Here is an 18,932-nt window from a genome sequence, read left to right on the forward strand (position 1 = left end):
TGTGTGATGCTTCCAGCTACAGAGGACATGCACGGCCATGGAGGTGGGACAGTGGCCAGGGTGAACGTTGTAAAATGTACAATTATGTGATCTAGTCCTTTTCCAAGAACAGCTGTTAATGATTGCTCAGCATTCTCTTGTTGGTTTACAGTTTGATCAAGAAAGTATGCAATAAAAGAATGGGGGATGGGCATTGTACAAGCTAGCAGTCTTCTAGCAAGAAATAATGTGCGCAGTCTGGTTGCCAGAGCTGGGAGGGTATGGAATCTCCCCTTGGGGCTTCGAGCACCGGAGGGGCCGGGGGCGCTTCCGTGAGGATTCAGCCTTGGGGAATTGGGAGGAATTCAAAGGGGCCATGTTGACTTGAGATCACATCTGAATGGTCCAACCATTAGTGACTGACAATAAATGTCTTCTTGGAGAAAAGTCAAATACATCTGGGATCGGCCTCCCCCTCCAATCCCTCCCTTCCTTAGCCCCTCCTTCAACCCCTTCCTAACCCCTTCCTCCAAATGTCCTATCATTCATTCATTCATTCATTCATTCATTCAACAAACATTTGAATTTATCACACGTTCTCAACACAGGGATAAAACAGACAGCATAAACCAACATGATCCCAAACGTCAGGGAGTTTATCGTTATGGTTGTTTAATACAGGGTAATCCACAAACAGAAAGTATGATCACAGAGGTATGTGGGAGAAAAGACACACAACAGAAGGGAGTTGACATGCCTGCGAGGATGAAAATGCTTTCCTGAGGAAATAACAACAGGGATGAGATCAGAGACGAGAAATTGGGCAGGAAAAGGAGGAGTGGGTGGGGTTCCAGGTAGTGTCCCTGCAGAGGAGACGGCATGACAAATCCGAGGACCCCAGGGTGGGATGGGGAGGGAGAAAGGGATGGAAGATGAGGTGTCTTAGAAGGGGTCCCACAGGCTACCCTGTCCTGTCCAGGCCTTATCACGGGAACAATGGGAACCACCCAACAAGTGGTCAAAGCTTGAGCACAAACCAAGAGTTCTGACTTCAGGGACCTCTTCTCTACACCTTATCAGCCATCTTCCCTGGACTCCCTATCGGCCCTATTGACCAACCTCACTAATGGGAGTTGGAAGGACTCCCTTCCAGAGTCAGAGGTAACTCACTCCATATGATTTATATGTACCAACCTTTATTTCTATAAAGTCTTCAAAATATTCTACTAACAGCCTGAAAGGATGAAGTGTGGAGGACTGTTGTGGGCACAGCATGGCACAACAGTCCCATTTCGCAGATCAGCCGTGTAAAGGCAGACGTCGAGACTTAGGCTCTCATATTCTCCATCCCATTCTCCTGTGCGATTTCCCCTCTGAATTGCGACTCTACACGATAACGGAACTGACTGCACAGGAGACTCAAAGTGTCTCCAAAGCAGCCACACTGACCATGATTCAGGAAACTACAGATCTAGTCCCAGCTCCTGCCTCAAACAACCATGGGACCCTGGATAAGACCTGACCTCTCACTGCATCTCAGACTCTGGGCAGTGAGTTCTGAGGTCTGACAACTCCAGCTTCCAAGTTTGAGAATGAAGACTTGCCCAGTAAGGAGGCCCTAGTTGGGGCTTTAAGCGTGGTGGTCCTGATGACCAGTAGAACCTCATTGGGCCAAGTTAATGGGCCACCCGATCATAGCAGGTGTGAGACAGAAGGCAGCCTATCTCACCAGGTTTACTGGGCTTCGATTCCAGTTGCTGTGTGACCTTAGGCATATTCATGAACTTTGCTGGGCCTCAGCTTCCTCATCTATTAAATGGAAGGCAACAAACCTACCAGATGGCTGTGGATCTTAGAGAAAAATGTGCTACAGGGTGTGGCTTAGTCCCTGACTTAAGTAGATACTCAATCAATATTACGTACCACACTTCTCTCTTCTGCCCACCCATCCTTTCAGCTCATCCTCCCTGCCTTCCTTCTTCCTTCCTCTCTTATTATCTTGTCTCTCCCCCCTTGAGACAATAATTACAACAGACCCTGACAGGTCACCCCCGCACACCACTTTGTTGAACAATCTGTTCATTTAAGACAGGGACTTCATTTCTTTGGCCAAGTGCAAAGGGGAGCTTCCCAAGACAGGTTTATTTATCTCAGCGCTGGTACAAACAAGAGCTTTCTCAGTCCTTAACACCTCCACGGGTCTGCGTTGAGCTGAGTCTATTTTGAGAACTTGTTTAGAAAGGGGACCGAGGTGGGCATGAAGAGAGTCCCCAGATAATATCTGCAAAGAGGAAGGAGGAAGAGCATGACAGGGAGTAAAGGGGCATGAGAAGGAGCCCCCCCCCCCCGCAGGTTTGATCTCTGGTCAAGCCCACTCGAGAACCAGAACCAGAATCTGCTTCCCTTGGGGCCCAACAGATTGAAGCTGCTATTTTGCTTTCCAGGGTTACAAGTTCAAGTACATTAAGTATGTGTGTTGGGGAAACGTGCCGTTGATAAGAACAGGAGATTATCTTGAGAGCATTCCACTGGCCCTGCCCGCCCTCACTTCTCCCTGAACCCTGATCTCTCCACTGGGCCCCAGTCCCGGCCAAGCCACAGACTCCAGCTTCGCTCTGCCTTCTGAACCACCCACTCCCCGCATACACACGGCAATGAAAGACCATCTTCTGATAGGCAGAGCAATCAGCAGCCTGGTGATCAGACCCCCTCCTTCCCATCAACACCGAAGGAGAAAAAAGAAGAAAAAAGGGAGTCTAAGATTCCAGAAATCATAGGCAGCCCCTCCTCCTGAGTGGAGGGAAGCTTTGTGGAAATGAGGGATAGACTTTGGCATCTACTCTTACCAAACAGAATTTTTTTCTTCCTGGACGCTTGTGGAGATGGAGAAGGCTGAGAAAATGCCTTTGTTTGTTTGTGGGGCTTGGGCTGGACAGTGGCCCTTATCAGCTTGGGCAGGGCCAGCCTTAGGTATTGCTTCTACCTCCCTTAGGATGGTAAAAAAAAAACCAAAAACGTGGAGTTAATGGTAAACAGGAGGACAATGTTCCTGGAAACCCCAGTGTGTACACATGTGACAGAATGTGATAAGTGAAGATACTCAAGCTGATTATCTATGTACCAAATGACCCATCCAATTCACCCATCAGTCCGTCCATCCATCGCTCCATCCTTCCTCCCGCTCATCAGCCCACCCATCCTCTCACCCACACAGCCACCAACAGATACTTAATGAGTGTTCTAACATTTTAGGGCCTCTGCTGGTACCTTGGGATTCCACAGGGAACGAGGTGGACACATTTCCTGCCACATCAAGTCCCCAGCGGAGGAAAGATATCTGACAAATTAAACAATCTACAGCACGATGTGGTAAGTACTGAGACAGGAAGCGTTCAAGGTGTGGGGAAAGGACATCCCACACATAGCTCGAGTTTGGAGTCACCACTCACAGCCTCTCTAGAAAACTCTTCCTGAGCAGAAAGAATCAACCTGGAAGAGAACCATGTCTAGCTGGGCAGGTGGGGGAGCAGCAGGAAGTGAGGAAGGGCTCTGCCATTTATTGAGTACCTACTGTTTACCAGACACCGGGCTTGGCACTTTATAGGTATTTCTGTGGTGAGTTCTCAGGGTAAGTAAACAAAATGGAGTCTCCGAGCAGCTAAGCTGTCTGTCCAAGTGCTTAAATAGCAGCCTTCATAAATGACCTGGTCTTTTGTTCCCATGGCCTTACTCACCAGCTTCTTCTGTGAGCCCTCCTCTGTCACACCTCTCTCTGGTATGATCAGGGAGTCAGAGAACCAGAGGCTTTGACACGTTCTCCAGCCAAGATGGATTTAGAGTGTAGGTTCTGGAATCAAATGAACCTAGATTTCAACTGCCCTCTGACTCTACTAAGCAGTGTGACTTCGGGCAATTTACCTAACCTCTTTAAGCCTCGGTGTCCTCGTCTGTAAAATGGAGATTATAATCAGCATCTACGTCAGAGCTTTATAAGAAACCAGAGATGCAAAATGCTAAATTCCACCCATGTTTTTGTAGTATCATCTCATGCAGAAATCATGCAAAAGTGGTCTCGGGGGAGGTGGCCTCGAGTTGTGTGAGGGGACACACGAGGTGTAAGGACATCTCAATGCTCTAGGTGGCGGCTGCATAAAAGGCCTTTGTGTGTCCTTGTCCTTCAGCCAGAGGGACACACGGGGGAGAGACGGCCGGTCCACTGGTGGTTCAGAGGGTAGCATGGGGCCTCACGCTGGATCCTGCCCTCACTCTGACGGACGTCTCGCCCTGTTTCCCCAAGCTTGACTTCCTCCGGCGCAGACATCTGAGACTCTAAGGAAGTCTCTTGGGGCAGCCATGGGTTCTAAGCTCCTCCCAGGCCCTTGGCCCCTCAGACCAGGAAAGGGATGGCTGAGAGTCTCCCCCCACTGCCCCAGGGCACTGAAAGAACTGCCCCAGGGCACTGGGCTGGGGGTCCGGCCATCTCTGAGCTCCCCTTCCACCTCCCCTTTGGAATGTGCTTGGAGAGGGGACAGGGGTGTCCCGGAGGCCACTTCAGGCAGACCAGCAGGGGGCTTTCCCTGAGGCTGCCTCCTCACTGGGCCTCTTTTCACACTATTTGTACCCATGTAAATGTGCTTCTCAGATTCCTGCCAACACGCTTGGTTTTGTAATGTTGTTTAATAGCTCGAACCACCTTAATGAAATATTCATGTTCCCTTCTCTGTTGGAGTAGTCACCCAGGTTCCCAGAAATTTCTCTCTCTCTTGTTTAGAAGGACCGCCCCACAGGAAGGAGGACCCTCTCCGCCTGAAGCCCGGGACCCCCGGACACCGGCAGAAGGGCTGTGGGAGCGCTCCCAAGGAGGAGGGGACCGGGGACACTGGTCCCGGGCTCCTCCTGGGGATCCCGGGAGCCTTGAGAAGAATGGCCAGGGGCGGACTATGTGCGGGGGGACCCTGGGTCTGAGACCCCTGCTCCCGGGAGTGGAGAGGCCTGCTCCTGGAGATTCGCCTCCTGGCTCAGCCCTGCATCAAGGCAGCCCCTGCCGCACGAGCTCCGGAGGCTGAGGGAAGAGTGCCACCTGTTGAATGCTCACGATAGCGTGCTCCTCGGGCTCCTGCCCAGGGCTCCCGGCTCAGGCGCCGGGCCCGGCACAGCGCAGTGCCCTGCACCCGTTCAAGCTCAGAGCCGGGGAAATCCGGGCAGCGTCGACGGCACGGACCCTCCGGCAAGTGAGGCTGTTGCCCTGAGGGACCCCCTACTGCTCAGAGAGGGCAGGAGACTTGCTCCAGTCACAGAGCGAGTCCAGAGCCCCCGCCCTCCCCCGGAAAGCCCTCGGGGACACTTCCCACCCCACCACTCTCTTTTGATGCTGTGTGAATACTGTTTTTAATTAAAGTACTGTTTACCCATAAAGAAAAGGACCCAAAGTCCTAGGCGTGCAGGTCAACAAAGCATCGCGAAGGGAACACGCGGGGGAATCAGCACACAGATCCAGATGCAGGACCCATCCGGCGGCCCCTGGAAGCATCCTCCTTCTTTCTCCCAGTCACCCCCCCGCCCCCGCCCTTCCAGGGGGGACCTGTATCCTGACAGATCTCTAACTCCGCAGCTCAGTTGGTCTCACCTGTTTGTGAACTGCACACGAATTACACTATACACGGGGCCTGGCTTCTCTCCCTCTGTTCCACGTGTGTGATTCACCCTGCCTCCATGTTCCGAGGCCTCGTATTTTCCCGAGGTGGGAAGTAGAACCACGTGCGAGAATGGAGAGATGTGGAAAATCACTGAATTCAGCCTTGTCCTGTCTCGGTGAGAGGACGCTCTGAGATCACACGGCCGGCTCAGAGGTCTCTCCCCTGGATGATAAGGCTCCCGCGCTAACTACCCCAGAGACGGCAGGACTTGGCCCCGGGCTGGGGCTAAAGGACACCGGTCCCCCCCCCACACACAGCGAGGAGCCTGGGAAGCCACGATGGGTTCCATTCCAGGAGGGCCTGGGCGCACTGTCACCCCCTCACCCAGCATGGCATCCCGCACACTGTGCTCATTCAACAAACACACACCGGTTGAAAGCACACAAGGATGGATCTCAGTAACTCGCTGTTGCTGTTCAGAAAGCAGAGATCATTCTGGGGGCCCTGCTTCTCCCCCAGATGAATGAGGATAGGTGTGATGTGAGGTGGGGAGGCGGAGGGGAAAACCGGTACAGTGGAAAGTGACCACGGCTTACCCTCGCAGACTTTGAAGCCAGATTGGCCTGGATCCAATTATACTCTGGCACTTATGTGTTATTTTAGGTGATCTACCCAAGCCTCCGTCTTCCAATCTGTAAAAACATCAATTTATAATAGGGTTCGGTGAAGAGGAAGAAGCCAGGCAGGTTAACGCGCTGGGCGAGTGCTTAGTAACTGGTAGTTATTACAATCATGTCTCCAACCAGCAAATGGCTCAGTTTAGCTCGCTTGGTACAAAGAGGCATCGACATTTAGATAAGGCACCAGTGGGAGGCAGATCTTCAAGAATCAGGGTTTACTTACTCCTTAAGGAGCTAGAAAAGACAAGCGGGGTTCAGGTGAAGCTTCCTTCCTCTTCCCCATCTAAACCTTCATACCCTGTGAGAGTCAGCTTGAATCCTGCCATCTACAAGAAGTCTTTCTCCTGGCCCTGGTCACCCTGATCTCTCCCTCAAGAACTCTTGTAGCCCCTGTTGGAGAGTTCAAGTTCACTGTTACTGGGTGCAATTGTGGGGTACTGGTTCACCCACATGCCCACAATGGCTCATCTCTCAGCTCCAAGGTGAACCCCGGAGGCATGGCTCGGTGTCCTATGGGTGGGCGGAGGGAGGTCACAAACCAGGCCGCTTTCTGGTGTCTCCACTGGGGCACATGAACCACCCCCTGCCGCCCCCCCTTTCTTCCCTGGTTGGAATAAATACAGAAAAGAAAATAAAAATTTCCCTTGACGCCTTCCCCCACAAATAACAACTTTAACCTTTCAAAATACTGTCTTCTAATCGTCCAGCTAAGCACATTTTGTAACAGAGTCGAGATTCTTTTTTAGAGTCCGTTTTTATTTCTAGACTTTGTTCACCTGAAGCTACATTACCTGCTTTTCCCCAGACTATCTAAGTCTGTTCTTTAATAACAATCTGAATAGTTCCCTAATGGAATCAGAGAGACATATCAAAATTTACTCCGCAATTCCTCCTGGTTCAGATTTTTTCCTAATGTTTTGACATAAACAGTTCTGTTTTGTGAGGACAGACTCCCTGAATTGGAATCAATTGGTCAAAGAGCTTTTCACTTTTTTTCCTTGAGGTATAGTTGGCATTATTACCATTGCACGGGTTCCAGGGAGACAACATAATGATTCAGTATTTGTGTGTATTGTGAAATGATCACCATGCTAAGTCTCATTAACACTCGTCACCATACAGTTAATAAGATGTTTTTCTTATGGTGAGAACTTTTAAGATTTACTCTCTTAGCAACTTTCAAAGGTGCATTACTGTATTCATCATAGTTAATTTAATTTATATTTCTTAAAAAACCCACCATAGCTATGTTCCTATTGTAAACATTTATAATCCCAATTTTGCAGTAAGTGATCACCTTCTCAAGCACAAGCTGACTCTTAACCTCTCATCTTCCCATTTTGTTTCTGGCCACACAGACACACACACACACACAGACACACACACACACACACACACACACACACACACCCCTCATGACTCAGCCATGCTAAAATATTTGCAGTTCTTTCGACATGCTTGAATATTCATGTCAAGGCTTTGGTACATGTTTCTTTGACCAGAGGGATATGTTTTCCTTCTCCTGAGCGTGGCCACATTCTTAGCTTTTCAAGAGAAATACTACCTTCTGTCTGCGAAGCTTTCTCTCAGCTTCCAGGCAAAACAAGCCACCCCCGACGCACACACTCTTCGGTGCTCCCACTGCAACCTGCCTGTTTAATAATAATAATTATATCGATCATAATAGTAATCAAGATGTATTGAGCCCTTATCATGTGCTCAGACAGTATTCTAAGCACTTTTCATGGATTATCCCAGCATTCACTGCTTTGTGGCTTAATGATCAGTTAGTATGTACATCTGTTCCCCCGCCCAGTCCATGAGTGATTTCAGGGAGGGGGCTGCCCCATCTCCTTCTTTGTACTCCGGGTAGCTAGCACAAGGCCTGGCACGGGAAATATTTTAGAAATGAGGATCTGAACCCACCCTCTGCTTATGACTCAGCCAACTGAGTCAAAAATGACCGATGAGCTGGGGAAGACAGGCTACAGGCAGATCCCAGGGTGCATTTCCCCCAGGGGATCACACCCTGGAGAAAAAGCAGGAAGGTAAAACCGTCCAAGACGTCTTGATCATTACCAGGGCGCAAAGAGCACACTCCCCCCACCACCTCCTCTCTCCAGAGCCCTACTGTTTACACCGAGGTCTTTATAAACAGTTTCCTTTCATCCTCTGATTTCAGATCTTGGGAGCCTCCAGAAGACACTACTCTTCCCTTGCAGATTGCTCGAAAGGGAAGAAAACAGACACTCAACAACAGATACTGTCTTTACCAAACCCGGGATGCTAATCTTGGGTACATAGTTAGCCCTCAGTACCTGTCCCCAATTTGACTTTCTGAGCCCCGGAACTCTGGGAGCCTCCTGAGGAACACGAAGCTCGAACTCAACTTCACAGCCAAAAAGTTTATGCCAAGACGGCCGGAGAGTCAGGAATGGGTATCAGGTTATTGGACTCCGTAAACCACTCTAGACCTTCTCACGTCCTCACTCCAGACAGGTAACTCTGCAGAGAGCAAGTAACCCACCTGACTCCCCTGTGAGGACAGCCTCTCTTTCAGAATCATGCCCCCCTCCGCCTTGGGAGAATTCAGGCCACTGTGTGATGAGGGTCTGTTATGTGCCTGGCTCTGTGCTCGTCTCTTTGCAGACCTTATCTCCAGATTTGGGTCTGGGAGTATTTGACCAGACCCCAAGCTCTTTCTGCCCTACATCGCAGACTGATCTGAGATGCTCTGTCTGTCTGGTCTCAGAATGTACACACCGTGATGCCCAAAATGTGTTCTGTGCTCAAAGGAGTCAGTTCCACAAGCATAAATGGCTTTATTAACTGCACGACTTGTCAGAGCCTTAACTACGCCAATCAATGCCCATTATGCGTTTCTGAGAGGGGGTGGAGGATGACACCGTGAAGTTGCAAAATTACTGGACTGCAAATCCTTGTTTTGGAAAGCATCACGTGGGACTAGCGGGCGGAAGAAAGCAAGCGGGGAAAGACTTCTTCACACTTGGGTTCTCATTCCTCAGCATTTAACTCCAGTCTCGTTACCTATTTATTCCTTTTTCTAGTTCCTCTGGATTGTGATTTCGATCCTGTTCTGAAGTCATGCAAGCTCACCTAAAAGAACTATGAACTGTGGGCCCTTTATCTTCTAACTTGGCCCTCTTCTGATCACACTGCATGACGCTGCTTCCTCCCTGGTTACCCCCATGTCCACATGCACTGGGAAGGTGAACCCGGACCATCCTGTCGATGGGATGCCTACCGATTCCACTCCACTCTCAAATCAACTTCTGAATGTGACACCAAGTCCAACTGGCTTAGACTGACCTCCACCACAAACACAACCCCTGTCCTACATCTACCCAAATTCTTTTTCCTGGTTTACAGAGTCGGTAACATACAGCCTAATGGAAACAACACCTCAAAATTCTGGCCCAGATCTTTTACCTCATTTACAATCACCCATTGTGTTCTATCCACAAAATGATGGCCTAGATCCATTAATGTGCTCAGAGAAGACTGGGTTGAAAAAGGAGAGGGGGTGAAGAAGGAGAGGGAGAGAGAGAGCATGCAAATTTAAAATGTTTTTTTTTAATGTTTATGTATTTTGACAGAGAGAAAGAGCGAGCAGGAGAGGGGCAGAGAGGGAGGGAGACACAGAATCTGAAGGAGGCTCCAAGCTCTGAACTGTCTGCACAGATCCAGACACAGGGCTCGAACTCAAGAAACAAGACATCGTGACCTGAGCTGAAGGCAGATGTTTAACCTACTGAGCCACCCAGGCACCCCAAGCACGCAAATTTAATCTAAGCCACTGCTTATTTAAAAATTGATAGGAACTAATTAAATTAATAAAATTTTATTGAACTTTAAAACAAAAATCAATTCTTTAAAAATCCCTGTTTCAATGAATCCAAAACCAATGAAATTCTTCTTTAAAATTAGATTGGACCCGGGGTGGCTCATGATGCTAAGCTACCAAAGTGAGGGACGGCAACGAAGGTGGAGTTAGCAAGTTAGCACAGTCAGGTCTCATGAGCTGGTTCGAGCTGGTTCTGGCACACCACTGAGTCTTCCTCCATAAGTCTGCATCTACAAGTGTTGTCCATCTAGAATATCCCCAACAAGATGGCAGCAACACATACCTCATTCTCAGCCGTGCCGCACGCATACTGAGACACGTGACGAAAGCTTCTCGACACTGGCGGGTGATCGCTGTGTTGACCCAAACAATATACTTAGGTATAGAGGATTACTAGGGGGGAAAAAAAAAGTAAAAACCACCAAAACTACCCAAACCTCTAAGTTCTATCAGGGGATCTACTAAAATATTTATTCGTTTGGCTTTATGTGGAATCAGTCCATCCACTTTTCTTTTATGCTCTCTTTTGTTTTCATAAACAAATGAGTTCTTATTGCTACAAGTAAAATAGAGTTCCCTTTCCTTCCTTCCTTTTCCTCTCTTCCACTACCCTTCCTACTCATAATTACTAAATAACTCAAAATACCTGCCAAGTTTGTGTGATCCCACGAAAAGATGGTGGAAAAGACAGTGAGTCTTCTTTCGTGAATGTTATGCCTCATCTCTAGACGAAATCTCCAGGAGTGCTGGCCGAATACGCACGAGCTTCGCTATGTCAGAGCGGGCAACGGAAAGGAAGGATGGACGGAAGCAATAGCGAGAGGGGAAGGTACCCGCCATTTTCAGAGTCCACCGTGACTGTAACTATACCGGGGGTATTGTGTATGTCATTTCACTCAGTCCTCAAAATGACCTTTGGTGGCCATCCTTACCTTTAATTTTTAATGGACAGACTGAGGTGTGACTTTATTACATGTCTACCAGCACACAGCTCACGGGTGCTGGAGGTAAGATTCAAACGCCGTTTTCTCTGACTGTCGTGCTGGCGATTGCCCCATGACGCCATACTGAGCTGTACAAGTAATCTAGAGAACGTTTCATCCAAGTTGGCGAGGGTTCCCCTAGAAATTCCATCTCTGGGGCTCTTCTCTTTTTTTCTCTTCCTGCCTCTTGTGACCTACTTAGCTCCTTGGCCTTCTCCCCAGTGCCCGGGAGGACAGGAAGCAAGCACATTGTCTCCCTTCACTCATCTCATCCAAAGACTCCATCTGACTCTGGGTAAGAATTGGGAAATCGCTCCAAATCAAGAGGGGTAGAGCTTCCTCTATGGTCGTCAAGACACATTCCAACAGACCTTGCCTCTGCCGGGCAGCTGTCTCTGCACAGTCTGCGTCTTCGCTCAGGAAGCTGACGCCCCAGCCTGAGAAAACGGGTCTCTTCACCACGCCCCTTCTCTGGCACACGAAGATCCCCGTGTGTACAGAACTGCTGGGACTCATGGGCCCATCCGCCCAGGTCTGGCCGTTGGATATGACCACACAAAACTCTAAAGGATCCCAGCACTTGATGATATTCGGTAATATGCTGGGCACCTGACTTCCGTAGGGTCACAGTTATATATGCAATGACCCATGTGTTTTAGTTCTAGAACAAAATCCTATCTGTGGAATCAAAGCCCAGATACAAATATAAGGTAAAAATAATAAGGCAAAATACATCCCAGGTCAGGTCACGTCACCCCTCTGCTCAAAACTTTGTAACAAAAGAGAAAATCCAGAAAGCTTACCGGAGCCTTTGTGGCAGATTTTATTTTCTACGGTGGCCACAATAACATCTCCTGCCCCACATGTTCTTCTGGAACCTTGCTGCTTCCCCGCAAAGAGGTGGAGTCTATGTCCCTCCTCTTAAAACTGAGTGGCACTTTGTGACTGCCTAGATCGACAGAGTGCGGTGCCAGTGATTCTGCGTGACTTTGGAGGCCAGGTCATACAAACACCATGCACGTCTATCCTATTCTCCTTGACGCTCTCTCTCGGGGCCACTCCAGGAGAAAGCCCAAGCTGCCCAAAGAGAGGCACACGCTTGTGCGGAGCTTTCGGCCAACACCCAGCACCCACTCAGCAGCCGCGTACTGGAATCATCTAGAAATTTCCTAGCACCGCGTCCGGCCTTTCTAGCTGACGCAACACGGAGCAGCAACGAGCCACCCTTGCCGAGCCGCCGCCCAAAGTGCAGATCTACAAGCAACTGAACGCTGTTTTCAGCCACAAAGTGTGGGGTCATTTGTTACACAGCAACTGATAACTAGAAGAGCCTACCCGGATCTATATGAACCAGGGTCTCGATCGCTCTGCGATTCCTTCTCGGCCACTCTACGCTCCCAGGATACTCTGTACTCTGTACGTCCACAAACATGGAAAGCATGAGGGTTGGGGGGAAGACCACATTCTTTAATTTCTTTCAATGATGTTTTATAGTTTTAGAAGTCACGTACATCTTTTGTTAGATTTTTTTCCCCTAATATTTAATGTATGTGATGTTATTTGCTAATGCATACTGGTGACCCTCATTTCATTTTCTTAAGTATTTGTTGCTGGTACACAGACGTACATATTTCCATACTGACTTTATATTTATCAACCTTGCTAAATTCACTTATTAGTTCTTACACTTTACTTGTAGACTTTTAGATTTCTACTTTCCAGTAATGTTGTGTGCTAATGATAGTTGTATTTCTTCCTTTCTTATCCTTACATTTTAAAACAAATTTTTTTAATGTTTTTTTTTTTTATTTTTGAGACAGAGAGAGACAGAGCATGAGCGGGGTGGGGCAGAGAGGGAGACACACAGAATCTGAAGCAGGCCCCAGGCTCTGAGCTGTCAGCACAGAGCCTGATGTGGGGCTCGAACTCGTCAACCGCGAGATCACGTCTGAGCTGAAATCAGACACTCAAGCGACTGAGCCACCCAGGCTCCCCTTATCCTTATATTTTAAAATTTCTTGTCCTTTCCTCACTGAACTGGCTTGGACATGCACTGTGACATTAAAAAGATAGTAGGCATTCTTGTTTGGTTCCCAATCTCAAGGGAAAGCTTTAAATATTTCACCACTAATTATGATATTTGGTGTAGATTTTTTTTTGTAGCCATTATCAGAATAAAGAACACTCTTCCTCATGTCAACTTAACAAGCATTTGCTGATCACCCATTATGTCCTAGTCACTATCCTACGCAAGAGGAGAATTTTAAATTCTCATTTTTTTTATTTCAGAGAGAGAGAGTGAGTGGGGGAGAGGGACAAAGGAAGAGCTGTGGGGGGAGAGAGAGAGAGAGAATTTCAAGCAGGTTCCACACTCAGCACAGAGTCTGATGAGGGGCTTGACCCCATGGCCCTGGGATCATGACCTGAGCCAAAATCAAGAGTCAGATGCTCAACCAACTGAGCCACCCAGGCACCCCCTAAATTCCCATTTTGAATAAGATACTATCCTTGCTCTGAGAAATTCACTACGTAGGGTGTAAAACAGGTAAACACCAAACAGAGTGGTGGAGGTGGGAGAATCAGAAAAACAACTCGCTCTGTCCAGGGGAGCTAGTGAAGGCTCTCGGAGCACAGAGCATTACACGAAGGTCTCAGGAGATGAGATAAATGAGATCCCAGCTAATAAGAATGATGTACAAGGCCTGCTCCCTTACAACTCTCTTCTGGGTACTTATCTATCCATGCGGACTTCCTTCCAGGGAGCCAAAAGATTATCCTAAATTTCTGTGCCCGTGACACTTAGATTTTAATATTATCAAGCATTCTTAAAGGAGCTGTAATTGAAAGAATAAAGGATCCCATCGTAAATACTGGTGGGAACAATTCCTGAGCTCATGTGTACTCGGGTTTTCTAAGAACGTTACATGAGGCAAAATGCGGAAAGGGGATTATGCTTTCCATCCTGCGAACCCATTGTTAGCTCAGTGTCCATTCCTTTCCTAGATGTATTTGCAAGTAATACCAGAGGCAAAGACGAAAAGTTGACTTAGAGCAAGTTACACAGTATGTGGTTGAGAAGTACTTACCTTATATAATCATGATACACATTAATTGTTAAATAAATACGTGTTGATTTGGCTTGGCCTGGCTATGTGTGTAGTCTAGCGAAGAAAATAATCTGATCAGGATGACATTACCTCGAGCCAGACGCTGTTGAAAGGCATACAGAAGGACCAGATACAGTGGGGTGTTTCTGTTTTAAAGTTTTACATTTTTTTTTCTTTTTAAAGACAAAAGGGTACCTGAGAGTAAAAATAGGTAACATTACGGAGTTAGTTTTATAAGAGGCATCATCCAACTCATGTAATCCAGCATGGGACTATTTTATCTGAAGTGTCTCTAATATCTTGAGTTTTGCAAAGACACTGAAAAGTCATGTGAATGTTCCACTGGTGACTTACCTTCTCCAGGAGAATGACAAGGTGCACGCTCGTCAAGGTCAGGTCCGAACATCAGAATTTATTCTGAAAGCAGAGAATAAAAGAAAGGTGGAGCTAGATCTGGAGGGACAAAAAGTGAGGGTTTTTGGCTCGAGGAGGTCTGGACGTAGAGCTGGTGCCCCGTCCGTTCCGTTTGGGACTCTTCTTCGCGGAGCCTGCCGGCCAGACTTCACAGGCCAACATCTGCCTCTCTTTGCCCGATGGCTTTCCCTGTAAGCTGGAGCCCACTGTGCCCCAAGTGCTAAAGAGCTAACGCCTCCGGTAAAGGCCCTGAACAGTGACCACTGGGGGTCTGTGTATCTCCCTCAGGCAGGAATTCTGAGCAGGGTGCCTACACTGGTTCTTAGATGTGCCCCGTGGGGGTAAGCTCGTTACCCGCAGAGGTAATTTGCGGTCTTATGCCCTCATCCCTCTACCAACACTTCCCGGAATCACTTCTGGGATAATCCAATGCATCTGGGATCTTGTCTTAGGATCAGCCTCTGGGCAAATCCCAACTAACACGGGTTGTATCTGACGTCAATGAAACATATCAGCATCCACTCCCCACTTTTCTGGAAGAAGATGGTGGAACCGTCCCCCGCAAATCACACACTCTCTAAAGGAGCTCACACTTTCTGTCAGAGGGTCATGGAGGACTTGAAGCAATTATCAGGACAAGTCAAGTCAAAGCAACTGTCAACTAAAATTGTGGATCATTGGAGCACAAGCATCGTTTTTTGCTTGACTTAATTGCATAATTGCCTCGGTTCTCAGCTTAGTGCGTGCAAACCTGGAGACGAACAATTAATGATCTACCATGAGGGGGACCCATCTCTGTGGCTTCTGGCCAAGAGGGAGATGCATCAATGTCAAAGACAGCTATCTTCAGAGACCCTCTCAGGGGGAGAAATTTCTCTTTCAATTATGACCACCTAAAAACCATGATGAAAATTGCTTTTTATGAAATCAAGCCATGGAAATTAAACTTTAGGGGAAAATAGTTAAATTTTAGCCTTGGAGCCCTCTGTCTACTACATCGGAATTTTCCAGAGCATGTCAGACATTGCTACCAGATTCCATAAGAGTCTTGCTTCTGACATTTCAGCGTACTCAGTGAACATTTTTGTGTGTGAGCAGGCACCGTGGCTTTCAGAAGAGGGTTGTATTTAAATTCCATATCCATCCCTGTTATGGAGGAATCACGGTAATAAATGAGACTCTAGTCTTAGCCTTTAGTTCAAATGACAACATCAGGCGGGAAAAAAAATCCCAAATAATTAGTGACTACAAGTTTCAGAACAGTCCTTTAATCCAGGAGCAGAGTGGCTTGCCCCTAACAATGAGGTTCAACCATATCACACGAAGACTGAAAGACCAACCAACAGCCAGATAGAAAGCTGGCCCTGAGTTTGCCACTTTTTTAAAGTAATTGCTGGATTTCTTTGACAAGCTCAAGAGTGAATTCAACGCCTCTATTTTCTCTACATTTAAGCGCATCTAACTGGACTTCACAGAAAAACAAAAACAAAAACAAAAAACGCCTTCCCCCCAATGGCCTCCCTTCTCCTATTTGAATATGACTAATATCAATCAATATACAATGATGAATGGGGCTTAACTCTAATGACTCTGATATTATTTCTAGGATACTCGCTTAATTGAAAAACATAGTCAAAAATAATCTCCCTCAGATGCAGAACCTGATGGTATCAGATGGTCAGCACCAGCGAGTTCTGTTGTGTTGCTTTGTCTTGTTTTGTTCTGCTTAAGGCATGAGCCAGAGCAAGGAATTAGCACCTTCTTCCTATATGTGGAAGCCTTTTGCTCAGATGATGTGGCTCAAAAGCCCCAGTGAAGAGTCTGCCTTGGCGAGGACTAGGGAGGTGGTCTTACCCACAGTGAGGTCAAGTTCAGAAAAAGTGCAAAGTGGACGATCCACACTGAGTTCCTTACAGTTTCTTAGCTGCTTCATGCCCTTGCTTGCCTTGGGGTCTATATTTGTTCTTCTCCTTGCCTGTAAGGCTCGTTGGCCCAGGTCCCCCACCTCTGTACCCACCCCACATACACTCTCATTTTCATTCTGTTGGGGTTGGCATTTCAGGTCTGTAGAAATGGAGTTTTCTGGAGAAAGACACTGTTTGTGGGCTTTCTGAACCACTGCTATGTAAATCGTCACCCCACTTCTCCTCGGTTGGGTGTCTGCGCGTCAGCTCAAGGCTTAGCTCCTCCCTCCTTCCTGGGTGCACTGTGACTTCCTCTCCCCACTGGGCCTTGGACAGTCTCTCCTAATCTACCAAGGCCAGCTTCTAAGTCCACAGCTCGCTGCTTGGGGCCCTTGCCCAGACAGGGTCCTTGGCTCCACTTGTCCCTCTGCCATAGCACGTCCTAGATATTCCCGGTGCCCCTGCCAACCCTGAGAGTCAGGGAAGGGGGAGTCCTATGCTTGCTCTGCATTCATTTGCTCTGTGATCGTGGGTAATTAACTTCCCCTGCCTGGATATCATTTCGCTCATCGCCAACAAAACAAAACAAAACAAAAGCCCTAAAAGGCTGGAGCAAACTTACTCTCCAAGGGCCAGATAATAAATATTTTAGCTGTTGCCGAGCCACACGGTCTCTGTCACAACTACTGGAATCGGCTGCTGTAGGGCCAGAGCCGCCCTAAATACGAGTAAATGGGAGTGTCTTTGTTCCATTAAAACGTCACTTAAAAAACACGTGGCAAGCTGGAGTTGACCCATGAGCTCTAGCTTCCTGGTCCCTGGTCGAGATGATCTGTATGATTCCCCCTCCAGAACGCCCTGAAATCACCTCGCTCCTACCAAGGTAACCGAGTCGTTCCTGCGCAGCCCCCTGTTCTTTTCCTCCCGGTCACAACTGCAGACAAATATAAAAGTAAACATACGTCGCTCCCAGCAGGCGATAAATTCCATGTGCACAGCGATGATGTCTATTTTTTCACCAGAGTACGCCGAGATTATTGCAAAGTGTGGAGCCCAGAGTCATCTCTCAAAACAAACAAAAAGTAAATGAATGAATGTGTCTGCTCAGTCTTTACGAAAACAGTCAACCAATTTTCTCTCAGAGAGGAGGACCGGTGGTACCCTCCCCCCCACACACACACACACTGAAATACACGTTCCCCAACACTCTCTCCTGATTATTAGTATACCTACATCTTTCCCCTGGTGGTGGGATGGATGTGTACTGAAGTATTCACAACTGGATTGTCCTTTCCCCTGGGTGGGAAGGACTTCACGGCAGTGCTTCTCCAATTGTAATGAGCGCACAGATCACCTGGGATCTTGTTCAAATGCAGGTTCCAGTTCAGGGTGAGCCAGGGCAAGTCCTAAGACTCTTCACTTCTAACAGGCTCTCCGGGGATGCGGTGCTACAGATCCACGGACCACAGTTTGAGTTGCAAGGCTTTAGGGCACTTTTCCTTCATGGGAGAACCTAATGAGCATTTGGGACTTCCTGTAGATACCCTTTGCCAGACTAGTTTATTTTGGTTTTCTTTATCAAAGCTGAAAATGGCTATTTGAGTTTTCTCGGCCTATGGCACAGAGATTAAAGACACCATAAGGAGTGGAAGTTACTTTCCATGCAGAAGGGTAAGCGTCGCTCTCCAGGTCTAATCTTGTAAAACGAAGGCAAGGTGTCGGGGCACACTCAGGTTTCATCTCTGCTCCAAAGGGATCCCAGGACACTGCAGGGGACCAAGGAAGGACGGATGGGCAGACGGCACATCGCAGCACCAAAGGACAGTGCTCTTCTCATGGCCGATAGTCCGGGAGAAGGTACACACTTGTGCAAGGATTATGTTTATTTTAAGAAGAAACGCTCCTTAACTCATGATAGTTCCTTCCCCTTGGACTGGACTTGGTTAGCACACCCCTTCCTCCTTTTCCCGCCCCAGGACAGAAGGGAGCGGCCTGCTGGGTGCCAGAGCCAGGGAGAACGCCCAGCACAGGTGGGCCCAGCTCCTCCCTATTCCTCTGGGGCTCGGAGCCCCGCTGGAAGCAGGAGGTCTGCCCCACGCCTTCGGGCTGTCAACCTTCCCTGGCACGTCCCAAGCGCGTGAAGCCATCTCCCCCGGCACAGCATGTAATTGAGGGACCGTGCGCGGAATTCTTGGCCCCGTCTTCAGACCCACTTGGGTTTCAAACCAGACGCTAGAAGAAAGGTCAATCTGTGTCTCTTCATCTGCTACTCCTTTGTCTCTTCTTCTTTAGTTTCTTTAGACTCAGGCTCAGGACACAGATCAATCCTTCATTAGATTTCTTCAAACCACGGGCGACTCGGGC

General features: G+C 48.1%; 1 long non-coding RNA gene across 3 annotated transcripts in view; it reads right to left on the reverse strand.

Annotated features, from left to right (window-relative positions):
* LOC122207686 overlaps positions 1-18,932 on the reverse strand; it is a 740,526-nt gene that overhangs the window by 374,844 nt on the left and 346,750 nt on the right. For all 3 annotated transcript variants that reach the window (XR_006196968.1, XR_006196967.1, XR_006196969.1), the window contains one exon: positions 14,605-14,667. This is a non-coding gene — a long non-coding RNA (uncharacterized LOC122207686). The remainder of the gene's footprint in view (positions 1-14,604; positions 14,668-18,932) is intronic.

This window comes from Panthera leo, chromosome E2 (genome assembly GCF_018350215.1).
Source record: "Panthera leo isolate Ple1 chromosome E2, P.leo_Ple1_pat1.1, whole genome shotgun sequence".
In the NCBI taxonomy this organism is placed as follows: domain Eukaryota; kingdom Metazoa; phylum Chordata; class Mammalia; order Carnivora; family Felidae; genus Panthera; species Panthera leo.